The sequence below is a fragment of the Eschrichtius robustus genome, chromosome 1, assembly GCF_028021215.1.
Source record: "Eschrichtius robustus isolate mEscRob2 chromosome 1, mEscRob2.pri, whole genome shotgun sequence".
Lineage (NCBI taxonomy): Eukaryota > Metazoa > Chordata > Mammalia > Artiodactyla > Eschrichtiidae > Eschrichtius > Eschrichtius robustus.
The window spans coordinates 36,631,034-36,642,335 of NC_090824.1; positions in this window are offsets into that span (position 1 = coordinate 36,631,034).

Here is an 11,302-nt window from a genome sequence, read left to right on the forward strand (position 1 = left end):
CAAAACGACAGATTCATAAAGTAATGATCAAATCTTCCTTTCTTTCCGTGTGTATTTCTAAGAAATAGAGCCAACTGATTTTCTATGTAAATACCAAGAGCGGTTCACCTCATACTAAACCCACACCCCAGTGCAGACCCCTCCCCACCCTCGTCCCCCTCCCCTTCCAGCTGTCCTGGAACCTGTCCCCATTATGTGATCCAGCCCTGGTTCTGGCTGCGGTCCGCAGATCCCAGTGAAGGGTTTTGTGTGTTTAGGCCTCATTTCTTTGTCTTTTTCCTACTCTGTTCCTGGCATTTGCTGATTTCTAGTGTATACTCTGTAGTCTCAGTCCGTGTTTGATTCCATTCCATGGAGATAAAAAGTATGTTGTACATACTGCTGAAGAATTGTCTTGCAAGTTAAGGCTTCCCCTTTACTATAAGACTATAAATAAAAACTTATTTTATCCTTCTTGGTGGTGGTGTCTTCTTGCCCCGGCAGAGGCCAAGATACCTTGGTAGAGGGAAGAGCCCCCTGGAGGCCTGGGGGCCTGTGTGGGAGCCTGAGGGAGGAGCCTGCAGGCTGGGCGCGACCGGAAGCCAGAGTGGGTCCCTTTGTGTTCTGAGGGCTCAGTCCAGCCTGGGCAGGGGAGGGTGGCTAACCCAGTGGGGGTGACTTTGCTCATTGGATAGAAGCTTTTAAGGTTGCAACAGGGATGGGGTTATCCAGGGCAACATTTCTGGATCCAGTTCTTGCTAAATAAATGACCCTTGGGGAATTGGTAGCCCGGAGCTGTGATTTTGGGTTTCTCCTGGTAACGAAACGTCCAGTCCAGGGGTGACTGGTATGCTCTAGGACTTTTCAGTTTCTAGAGAGTTCCGACATGGTAATGGGAGGCAGCAGTGCTGCCACGGGCTGGAAGTCAAGGAGGCTTCAACAGCATCCAGTTAGCTCTACTTGGGCTAGGGACCAACACCGGCCTGAACTCATTTGACCTTGAAAGAAAGGATTTATGGCCAGAATACAGCTCAGCTTTGGTTTTCCTGTCTGGCTGACAGGAAATACTGCTGTTCCTAGTCCAAGGGAGGGAGAGAAGTCAAATCAGTTCTTTGATTTGTCACTCTTTAGAGAGGTGGTGCTGGGGCTCCTATCAATTGGATGTCAAATCCATGGTATCTCGTTTTGGTTAATGGGAGTTGACAGGTGGTGGTGGATCATGTTTCCATAAGAGGCATTTTTTAAAAATATATTTTATTGAAGTATAATTGAATTACAATGTGTTAGTTTCTGCTGTACAGCAAAGTGACTCAGTTATATATATATATTCTTTTTCATGTTTATAAGAGGCATTTTGTAACGTGATCAAACCAACCCCCAAAAACTATGATCGCGATAAGGAAAACAAGGATGCTGGGAGAGAGCAGTATCCCATTTATTGAAGTCATTCTTTTTAAGACGGAAAGAGACACGAATAAGGGGAAAAAAATGGGAATGAGAGGTCAGGTGATTTCCTAAGCCTTCAGTTAGTATGATTTCCTCCCCTTTCATTGCGCTTTACTACATCCCTTTGTATATCTGGACTTAATTGTAGATTCCATATTACACACAGTTGGCTTGGTCAGGCTGGGCCTCAGAACCAAGCTGCAGCTGCGGCCGTGTTGGTGAGGAGATGCAGTGTGAAGCAAACAGTCGAGCCAGCCCTGGAGTAGGGGACGTCCCCGAGAGCCAGTCCCTGGCTCCAGGATATTGGCTGGACAAGGGGTTGAGTTTTAGGCTTCTCAAAATTTCAATAAACCAGTTGGAAGAAAAGGGCCACAACAGGATAGCTGATTCACCTGGGAAAATCCAAACCACCTGACTGACAAGTGGTGGAGAGGAGGCGGTGCCACTGGGAGCAGCTGCCTGGAAAGGAGAACCAGGTAAGAGCAGCCGGGCTGGAGGTTGTGCTTGCTGAAGGGGACAGATGAAAGCCACAGCTAAGTTCCTTCTGGTACGTGTGTCTAGGAAGCCAGTGTATGTCCTCCATGTCACCAAAGTTTGACCACGGTTCACTCAGTGAGGTTATTCTCTGTGGCTGTTTCTCGGCACTGCGCTCTGGACCGCCCTGGTGAGTTGCTTGGTCCTGTGAAAAGCCACCTCTTTCTCTTGCAGAGGTGAGCTTGATATTTTCCTTCCTTTACAGTTGCCCCAAGGGCAAGGGTATTAATGGCCCAGTTTTTTAAATTCTTGATATGCTAATCCCATCTGTAGAGTAGCTACCACTTCAGCAAAGAACTATGTCAGCTCACAGAGCTATCAACTCGGAAAGGTTTAAAAAACAAGACTAGAGTAGATGAGAGCCCTGAACTAGGACTGAAGAGAGCCGAATTCGATTTCTAATAGAGTGTAGTGGATTATGCTTGGGCTCTGAAGTCAGGTTGCCTGAGTTCAAAATCCCGGCTCTGTCAGTAGCTGGTAATCTCGGGCGAGTTACTTCTCTCAGCCTCGGGGTCCTCATCTATAAAATGAGGATAATAGTAGCTTTAACCACATGATGTGGCTGTGAGGACTAAAGGAAATAATGCTTATAATGCACTTGACCTCAGGACCAAGGGAGCACTCAGGTGCCAGCTGTCGTCATCTACATAGAGCACGTGACCAGGGCTGAATCTGCAAGACGGAAAAATCCGGCTCCTGCGGCCGTCTCCGGACTGCGTGAGGGTGGACTTCTCGGTCTCTCACAGATGCTTCCCACCCCTGAGATGTGCCCTCCCTGTGCAAGTCAGGGTGAATAAAGAGACGGCAGGGGACCGACCCCAGAACTGGAGTGACACACTCCAGGGTTCAAAACCGGAGAATGTACCTTAGATCTGTTGTCAGCCGGAGTGAGACTGTGTCATCCCCTCCCTCTGCTACTCAGTGGCATCTCTAAACTTTGGACACTTGGTGCTCTGCCTGGCAGAATTGTTCAGAAGCCTCCACGGTGGTGTTACTTAAAGTGGATCCTTGGCCATGCCCTGGGGGTGCTTGTTAAGAGGATTCCTGGGCTCCTGCTCCTCTGACCTGCAGCATACCATGGCCCGCCAGCCAGAGTCGGGCTGTTTAACAAGCTCTCCCAGGTGGGTCTCATGCACTCAGCAAAGTAACTCCCAACAGCAAAGTAACCCAGGGAACAAAAGGAAGCTGTTGGGGAAAGTGAGTCACAGCTGAATTAGCCAGGTGGGTCTGAGACCGGGCTCTTTAAGGCTGCACTTGGAGAAAGGGGGCGTAGAGGGGCTTGTTAAACAGTCCTATTAATAGCACTGCCTTGAGGGTGTTTCCCTTCTCCCCGTGGGGCTCCAACACTAGTGAGGGCTGCCCCGCCACCTGTCTTTGAAGCCCCAAGCAAGGGTGATACTATGGGGCGGCACCCATTTTTATGCCACACACTGGCTGTCCTCTGTCACTAGGCAGGTTATAAGCCAGCCAGAGCAAGGCTCTCTCTCAGGCCTGTTTGCCAGGCTCCGTTCTGGACAGCCTCCGGGAACATGAAACTAGAGCTTTTCTTTGCTCAAAACAGTTTCTCTAGCCTGAGGAGGAAACCCAGGTAGGGAAAAGGAGTTTACCAGCCTCTACATTTGGATGCACAGTGGAAAAACCATGGTAGGAACTAGGACCCTTCTGAAGCACTGCTGGATCATGAATGGGCAAAGACAGTGTCCTTCAGTCGTGGGGTTCAATAGTTCGGGGTTTACTAAGGCATGGGCTTAATTAATACAGCCCCACACTTGCCGCGAGAAGGGGGTAAACAAAAATATTTTCTAGTTCATTTCTCAGGTAGAGAATCAAATTGGCCAAATACTCATTCCCGGACCAGGTTTGAGAAGCAGGCTGAGCTGTACGCAGGACTAATGGCATCAGGCCCCTGCTCGAGTTCTGGAGGCTCTCCCAGCAAACATCACCCAGCTGCTAAGTGTTGTCATTGCTCCGTTAGGGTCAAGGTGGGGACAGGAAGCCTGAACGCTTCAGAACCAGTGCCTGGGTGGGCCAGGCTCTGAGCCCACCTATCTGGACTGGCTCTGGGTGAAACTGCCGTGGTTTCCTGAGGCATCAGGACAGCAGTAGCACAAAGTGCCATTGTGAGGTGTGAAGGCATAAGTTGGAAGGCCTGGCACTTTGGAAGGACTCACATGTAACAATTCTTGGGTCTATCTGCCCGCATGGGTCCTGGCCACGCAAACATTTGAGTTTTGTTGAAATATGGAGTGAATAAACCCTATCCTTCAGTGTGTTCAAATCCTCACAAGAAAGGGGCAGTAAATATATGTTGAATACCAAAGGCTGTGGTAACAAACAGTCTTTGCTTGACTTCTGAAGGGATTCCAGCAAGACATAATCTGTTACCATTTGAAAATATCTCAATTTAGGAAATGAAATACATGGAGTCATCAATGGCTTGGAGGTGGCAGGGACAGAGCCGGGGCTAAAGGACAGTGGCCAGCGGCTTTGGACCAAAAGGCCACACAGCAAGGCCAGCCAGCTGAGAGGAGGAATGTCAGTCACATCCATAGCAGGCTGGTGGGAGACTTCGGGTAGGGGAACTCTGGTTCAAATGACTTGACTGTTTCCCAACCAGGTAGTGAGTCCAGGGCCCTCTCCTTTGCAGAGAGCTGCCATGAACGGTTCGGCAGGCCTTTCCATCTGGGAGCTCCCATGAGGCCAGGTGTGATCTTCGTGCTTGCTACTGCACCCCAAGCACAGTGCCTGGCCTGTCACAGGCACCACACACAGACACAAGCATGTGTGTACGTTCATCTCTGAGCACTGTTAGGTCAGTCCTGAGGGTGCGTCTGCATGAGTTCAATCCATGGGTATTTGACTGGCACGTATTCTCAGCCCAGCCCTGTGCCAGGCACTGGGGAGATTCAGGGCACCTAATGAAGCCTAGGCCCTGCCGCCAAGAAGCTTAGAGGAGTTGGAGACCAGACTCATGCACGTGGCACAAGTGTGCATGTCCGGGCTACAATGCCAGAGGAGTTCAGAGGCTGGGGCCCTTGACGAGAGAGGGCTGGCAGGTGGGAGGGGCAGGGAACAGGGCCAGGTCATCGCTTCTCAAGCTCTTGCTGCGTTCTCCTTCCTGCCTGAACAGAACCAGCCCCGGGCTTCCGGTGCAGCCGGCAGAGAAGCTGGGTGGAGGCTATGGGTGAAAGGAAGGTGGGCCAGAGCCTCCCCCCTGCACGGGCTGGCTAACCATTCACATCCCACCATGTAGACTGGCCACCGTGGGATCCAGGCCCAAGGCAGCCACTGCTCTCGAGACGGAGGGGAGGGACTCGAGGGGTGGAGACCAGTGAAGCATTCGCCTTCCTTGGGAGCATGGTGCAGGTCTCCAGGGTACTCATGTCATCACCCCCGTCATCATCCCCCTCACAGAGGGGCCACTGCAGGGCACTCACCACGCTCCTGCCAGGCACTGGTCAGCACGCCTGGGCAGCAGAGTCCCTGCAGCCCCAGGGTGCACCCAGCCTTCCCCTTGAGAGAGCTGTGCCACTGAGCCTGCTCTGACTCTGGTAGCTGAAGTCCCAGGCTCCTGTCACCCGCTTTGTCTCATCGGCCCAGGCCATCACAGGTACAGCAGATGGCAACATGAGGTCCCACATCCAAGATAACAAAACTGCAATACCTTTTATTATGGAAAGAATTTAATGTGACCAAAGGTTGTGAGAGTAGAATACTAAACCCTAATGTAGGGACTTCCCTGGTGGCGCAGTGGTTAAGAATCCGCCTGCCAATGCAGGGGACACGGGTTCGAGCCCTGGTCTGGGAAGATCCCACATGCCGCGGAGCAACTAAGCCCGTGCACCACAACTACTGAGCCTGTGGTCTAGAGCCCGTGGGCCACAACTACTGAGCCCACGTGCCACAACAACTGAAGCCCGTGCACCTCGAGCCCATGTTCCGCAACAAGAGGAGCCACTGCAATGAGAAGGCTGTGCACCACAACAAAAGAGTAGCCCCCGCTCGCTGCAACTAGAGAAAGCCCGCACTCAGCAACAAAGACCCAACACCGCCCAAAAAAAAAAAAAAAAAAACCCTAATGTACCCATTACCCAATGTCAACGATTACCAACATGCAATACTTCTTGAAAGAAAAGGGATGGAAAATGCATTATTATTAAAAGTAAGAAAGTGTGGGTATGGCAAAGGGACACGGAGCCAACTGAAAGAGCTCCTGATGGCCAAAGCTGGAACAATTTGAGCATTAAAATAAACATAGTATTGGAACACTGATACATAACCCAAAGTATAAAATAAATATTCATGAGTGCATACTGATATAAATGATTGAATAAATAAATGGAGCATAGACAAACCTCCCAAACAAAAGAATTCCAAATAATTGATGTAGCTACTCTACCCTCAAGGATGTGGGGCATAACTCCCCATCCCTTAAGTGCGGGCTGTGCACACGGACTTCCTTCTAAAGGGAACAGCAGGGGAAGGGGAAGAAAGAGGAACCTTATGGTGGGGAAACCTGACAAACCTCAGCCAGGTGGCCAGGGTTAACAGCATTAGTGATGGGCCATGTTGATAGCATGTACCATTGATAGGACGTGATCAGAGGGCACTTGACCTCTGTGGTGTTCCTCCCCCCAAATCCAGTCTAATCAGAAAAAATTGACACAAATCCGTTGGTGGACATTCTGCAAAATACTTAACGAGTCCTCAAAACTGTCAAGGTCACTCAAAGCAAGGAAAGCCTAAGGATGTCACAGCCAAGAGACGTAATGACTAAATGTAATGAGGTATCTTGGATGGGATCCTGGGGCAGAGAAAGGACATCAGGTAAAAACTAAGGATTCTGAACAAAGTATGCACTTTAGTTAATATATTAATACTGCCCATTAGTTATAGGATGAATGTATCATATTTATATGAGATGCTAACAAGAGGGGAAACTGACTCAGGGGTATATGGGAACTCAGTGAAAGTTTATTTTTTTAAATGCATTATTGTCATTGTTGTTGTTTTCCCACATCTGTGTTTCTGCAGGGGGCAGAGAAAGCTTCCCACTAAGCTGGGCTGGCGGTGAGCACTGTGCCCGCCCGCCTGGTCTCCTTGGATGTGCCTGGGAAGTAGGAGGGAGGATCGTCAGCCGCCTGGCCCCGTCCTCTGAACCTGCTGCACCAGCTGGTAAAAAGCAGAGGCAAGGAGGCTATTGCGAGGAAGTGAAAGAGGATGTCCAGGAACCAGTCAGGCATGCCGGGCTGGAGTGGAGAAGGCTGGCTGTGGTCAGCTCCCGGGAAGACTGACTCACTGGGGCCTTGCTTGTGACTCACGCAGCGTCACACTCTGCACTGGGGTGGCACGCATTTGGTGCAGGGGGCGTTGCTCTATGCCAGGGACCTGACAGACAGTGGGCAGCGGGTTAGAAGGGTGAGAGGTGAGCCTGCCGCTGCTGTTCTCTGTCACCATCCTTGTCCTGGTGAAGATGGGGGCAGGCATTCAGGGCCTCGGTCGTCCACCCCTGGAGCTAACTCATGCAGGTTTAGCTACTGCTCCCCACCCCCGAGACCACCCATTTCAGAGACCTGGGGTGGTGGAAGCACATGGGCTTTGGAGGCAGCAGGTCTGGGTTCAGGTTCAGACTCCACTACTTGATAGCTAGGAAACCTTGGGTGAGTCACTTAAGCTCTCTGACCTGCTTCTCCAGTTGTAAAATGCAGACACACACCTGCCTCACCCGCCTCATGCGGTTGAGTCAAGGATCAAATGAGGAGAGACGGTGACCAGGAAGCTGTCTCAGGGGTTGTTTGGATGGAGGTGAGAAGAGCGATCAGCGTTCTCCAGGCAGCAGGTAAGGAGTTCATGGCTCTGGGGCTAATCCGCAACAGAGTTTTGTATGTATCAGGATGCTTTGGGTGGCAAGAAATAGTAAATCCAACTCACACTGGCTTACACAGCTGAAAAATGCAGAGGCAGATCCAGGCTGCAGGCGTCGTGTGACAGGGTTCTGGCCGTGTTTCTCGGTAAGTGTCTCAGGGAGTCTGTGTGGACTGGCCTCTAAGGCTGGCTTCCTTCTAGGTAGGAAAATGGTTGTCGGAGTCCCAGGCCACACATTCCACCATCCCTAATAGGAGAGAACTGCTTTTCCCCTGTCATCAAATGTCCAGGGCTTCTCTCTCTTTGGTCTATTTTAGGCCACATCCTTGGCTCTGAATCAGTCACTGAGGCTAGGACAAACCATGCTGATTGGCTTGGGCCTGGGTTATTATTAAACCTGAACAAATTACTCAAGCAGAGGGATAGATTAAAATGATTGGCTTAGGCCACTCAGGGCCCAGCCTGGAGGTAGGAGGGGGGACACACCCACACAAGTCTTTTGGCTGCCACAGCTGGGGAGGGGAGGAATGGATGCCACAGTGTCCACTACAGGTTTCTAGAATCCACCATTGGAGAGATTGGAGAGAACGTGGTGATTTTGCCTCTCTAGCATCCATCTCCCCCTTTTGGCTACAACCCTAATTTGCACTGGGGCTTCATTCCTTCCCCATTCTTGGACTATGTGCTTCTGATGGAGCCCCATTTCCCACTCACGGGAGAAGCATTTGATCAATCAGTGCACTGTAATCTCCTGGCCACAGGACTGCATCTCAGAAAGGCACTTGGCTTGATCAAAGTCAGTGAAATGCAATGATACTCACTGGGAAGAAAGTGACAGCTGCTCTTGTCTGCTGAACTTGACCCTAAGAGGATCTAAGGTCTGGAGCTATTGCTACTGCCATTTTAGAACCACATGCAGAGAGCCTGAGACTGGAGCCGATATAGAAAGATGGAAGGAAAGCCACTGAAGCCACTCAGAAAGCCAAGCTAATTCCTGGACGATTCAGTTTATGAATCAACACATCTCCTCTTTGCTTTAAGCCTGTTTGGGTCAGGTTTTCTGTCAGTTGCAACAATTCCTTAAAACATACAATTCTCCTTCCTGTTCAAGGGCAATGAATGCCCTGAGCAGTGCATGTGGGTGGCTAAAATGTTTGGGCCGAACTTTACCAAGTACATTTTGTCATTTAACACTAATATTATGTACATGGAAAGCATCCCAGCCATGAAAAGATGTAGAAGAATGCTAAATGAATATGGATGGGATTTAGGCTAGATCAGGGGTAGGCAAACTACAGCCCATGGACCAAATCTGGCCTACCATGTTTTCATAAAGTTTTATTGGAACACAGCCATGCTTTGTCTGCAGCTGTAAAGCAGAGTTGAGTAGTTGCTTGCAAAGCCTAAAATATTTAGTAATTTGGCCCTTTACAGAGAAAGTCTGCTGCCCCCTGGTGTAAATCGTGGAAGAATAAAATATTAGCAAAATACTTCCCCAAAATGAACATCTGAATCCCCAAATGAAAGCAACACTGAACAGCCGTCCACCATAGACCTCTGTATCCTTGTATTAATATCAAGCCCTATTATCAGCGTTAGGAGAGCAGACTTTCATTGTACCGAACTTATCCCAGACGGTGAACGAGACATCCTATGTCTTTGTTAAGATTTGGTCTCCGCAGTGCCTGTATCTTAGTAGCCCTGGCCACAGAGGGTCTAGGAAGCCTGCAGGCCTAAGAACAGTCATTTCCCACCCCAGCCGTTACCCTTTCCTCTGACTCGGGATGCTGAAGCTGCTGGCTATTTCCTGCACGTAGTCTAGTGACCCTCTTCCATAGGGAGGTGGGATCAATGTCAACATGGTGGGAAGAAGAGGAGACAAGTTCTTCAGCTTTCATAACGGAATGTCAGCATTGTTATCTGTACATCTCTGACTTCTGATGCCAATGGATTCCACTTCTACCAACAATATAGTGCACTCAAGAAGCTCCATGTTTAGTTCCCGGCCATCAAGCTCCTGCCAGAAGCACAGCATAATTAATACTGGTGAAATAGCCAAGGTCATGTAAGCAACCACCCTGCCAGGGGTTTCTAAACTCCATCTCTCTGCTAAGTTAAATCAATCACCAGGAGGCAACATACCAAGATCTAAGGCTAGTCCTCCATGGTAGGACATCGTGGAACTGTTATTTAATATTATGGCCTCTGCTTTTGTGTGAGGTCTTCCTGAGAAGTGGCTTCATCAGGGACACTCCTGCATTGTCACAACACAGTGGCCAGAATCTAACTAGTGGCTTCTAACTCAGAAACGATACCACGAACAGAGGGCAGTTTAGGAATATTATTGTTGACTGGTATTGTTCTCTCAGGCAAGTTCACGCTGGCTTATCCACGAGGTCCCGCTTCTGCTCACCGTAGGGTCTGGAAGGCTTCCCAACTTACACAGCATTCAAGGTGGGTCTGAGATAGTTCCAAGGGGGACGTTGGGGCCCATCTGGATATAGAGATCTGTAGTCGGCTTATATTTCTTTATTGATAGGGGAAATATTTATTTGGGGCAACCTACCTTGAATCCTATGTAAGTGCCTCCAACTTAAGGATCCACGTGATAAATATGAGAATCTACCTGCAGGACCCACTTTGAATGCTCTTTAAGTTGGGAAACCCTCCAGACCCAAACGGGAGCAGAGAGAAGTCTCATGGATATGCCAGTATAAACTCCCCTACCCTTTGGGGCCCACCTCAAATCCTCCCTCCTTGGTATAAAGCCAGTTCAGACTGAAGCAATCCCTTCTGTCTCTTAACCACACCAATTATCACTGCAATTAATCTCGTAATACCTTGAGGCTAGTGGTGTTAGAGGGTCTGGCCTTTTGTTGTAGTGATGGGAAGGGTGCATTTCAATATGTTGCTTTGTAGCCTGAACTTTTGTTATCCCAGCAAAAAACAGCATGGGGGCAGGAATTACATTCCAGGACGTGGCTCTGGCTTATGCTCTACCTCCAAGGGTACCCTCTCCTTTCCTGTCAAGGAGGGGCAGGCCACAGAGCACCCGCCTTCTTGGCTTCCCCCTGGGAGAGGGTCTCTGCCCAGACGAGGGACGCCAGGTGACACAGGATTCCGACCTGTCCCTGGCCAGGACGTCACCCACCCCACCTGCTGCTGAGTGCCTGCGTGAGGGCTCGGGAGCGCAGACCCTGCTCGTAGCCAGCTGGAGGAGACAGACTCCCAGACCGTGAAACTGTGTGGAGTGCTGGGACAAACTGAAGTGCTCCGGGGTGCTTTTCCCCTCCTTGTCCTCGACTGGAGAAGGGATGTGAGGGAGGAAGGCAAGTCAGACCTCTTTGTAACTACTGACTCGCCCGGCCTGCAGTCGCACACGGGAGGAGACTGGTGACCCACGAGCAAGCTGCAGAACTCCGAACGCTGGGCACTTGGAAGGAATTTTTTTGGTACCAGTCACAAATGAGAGACATCA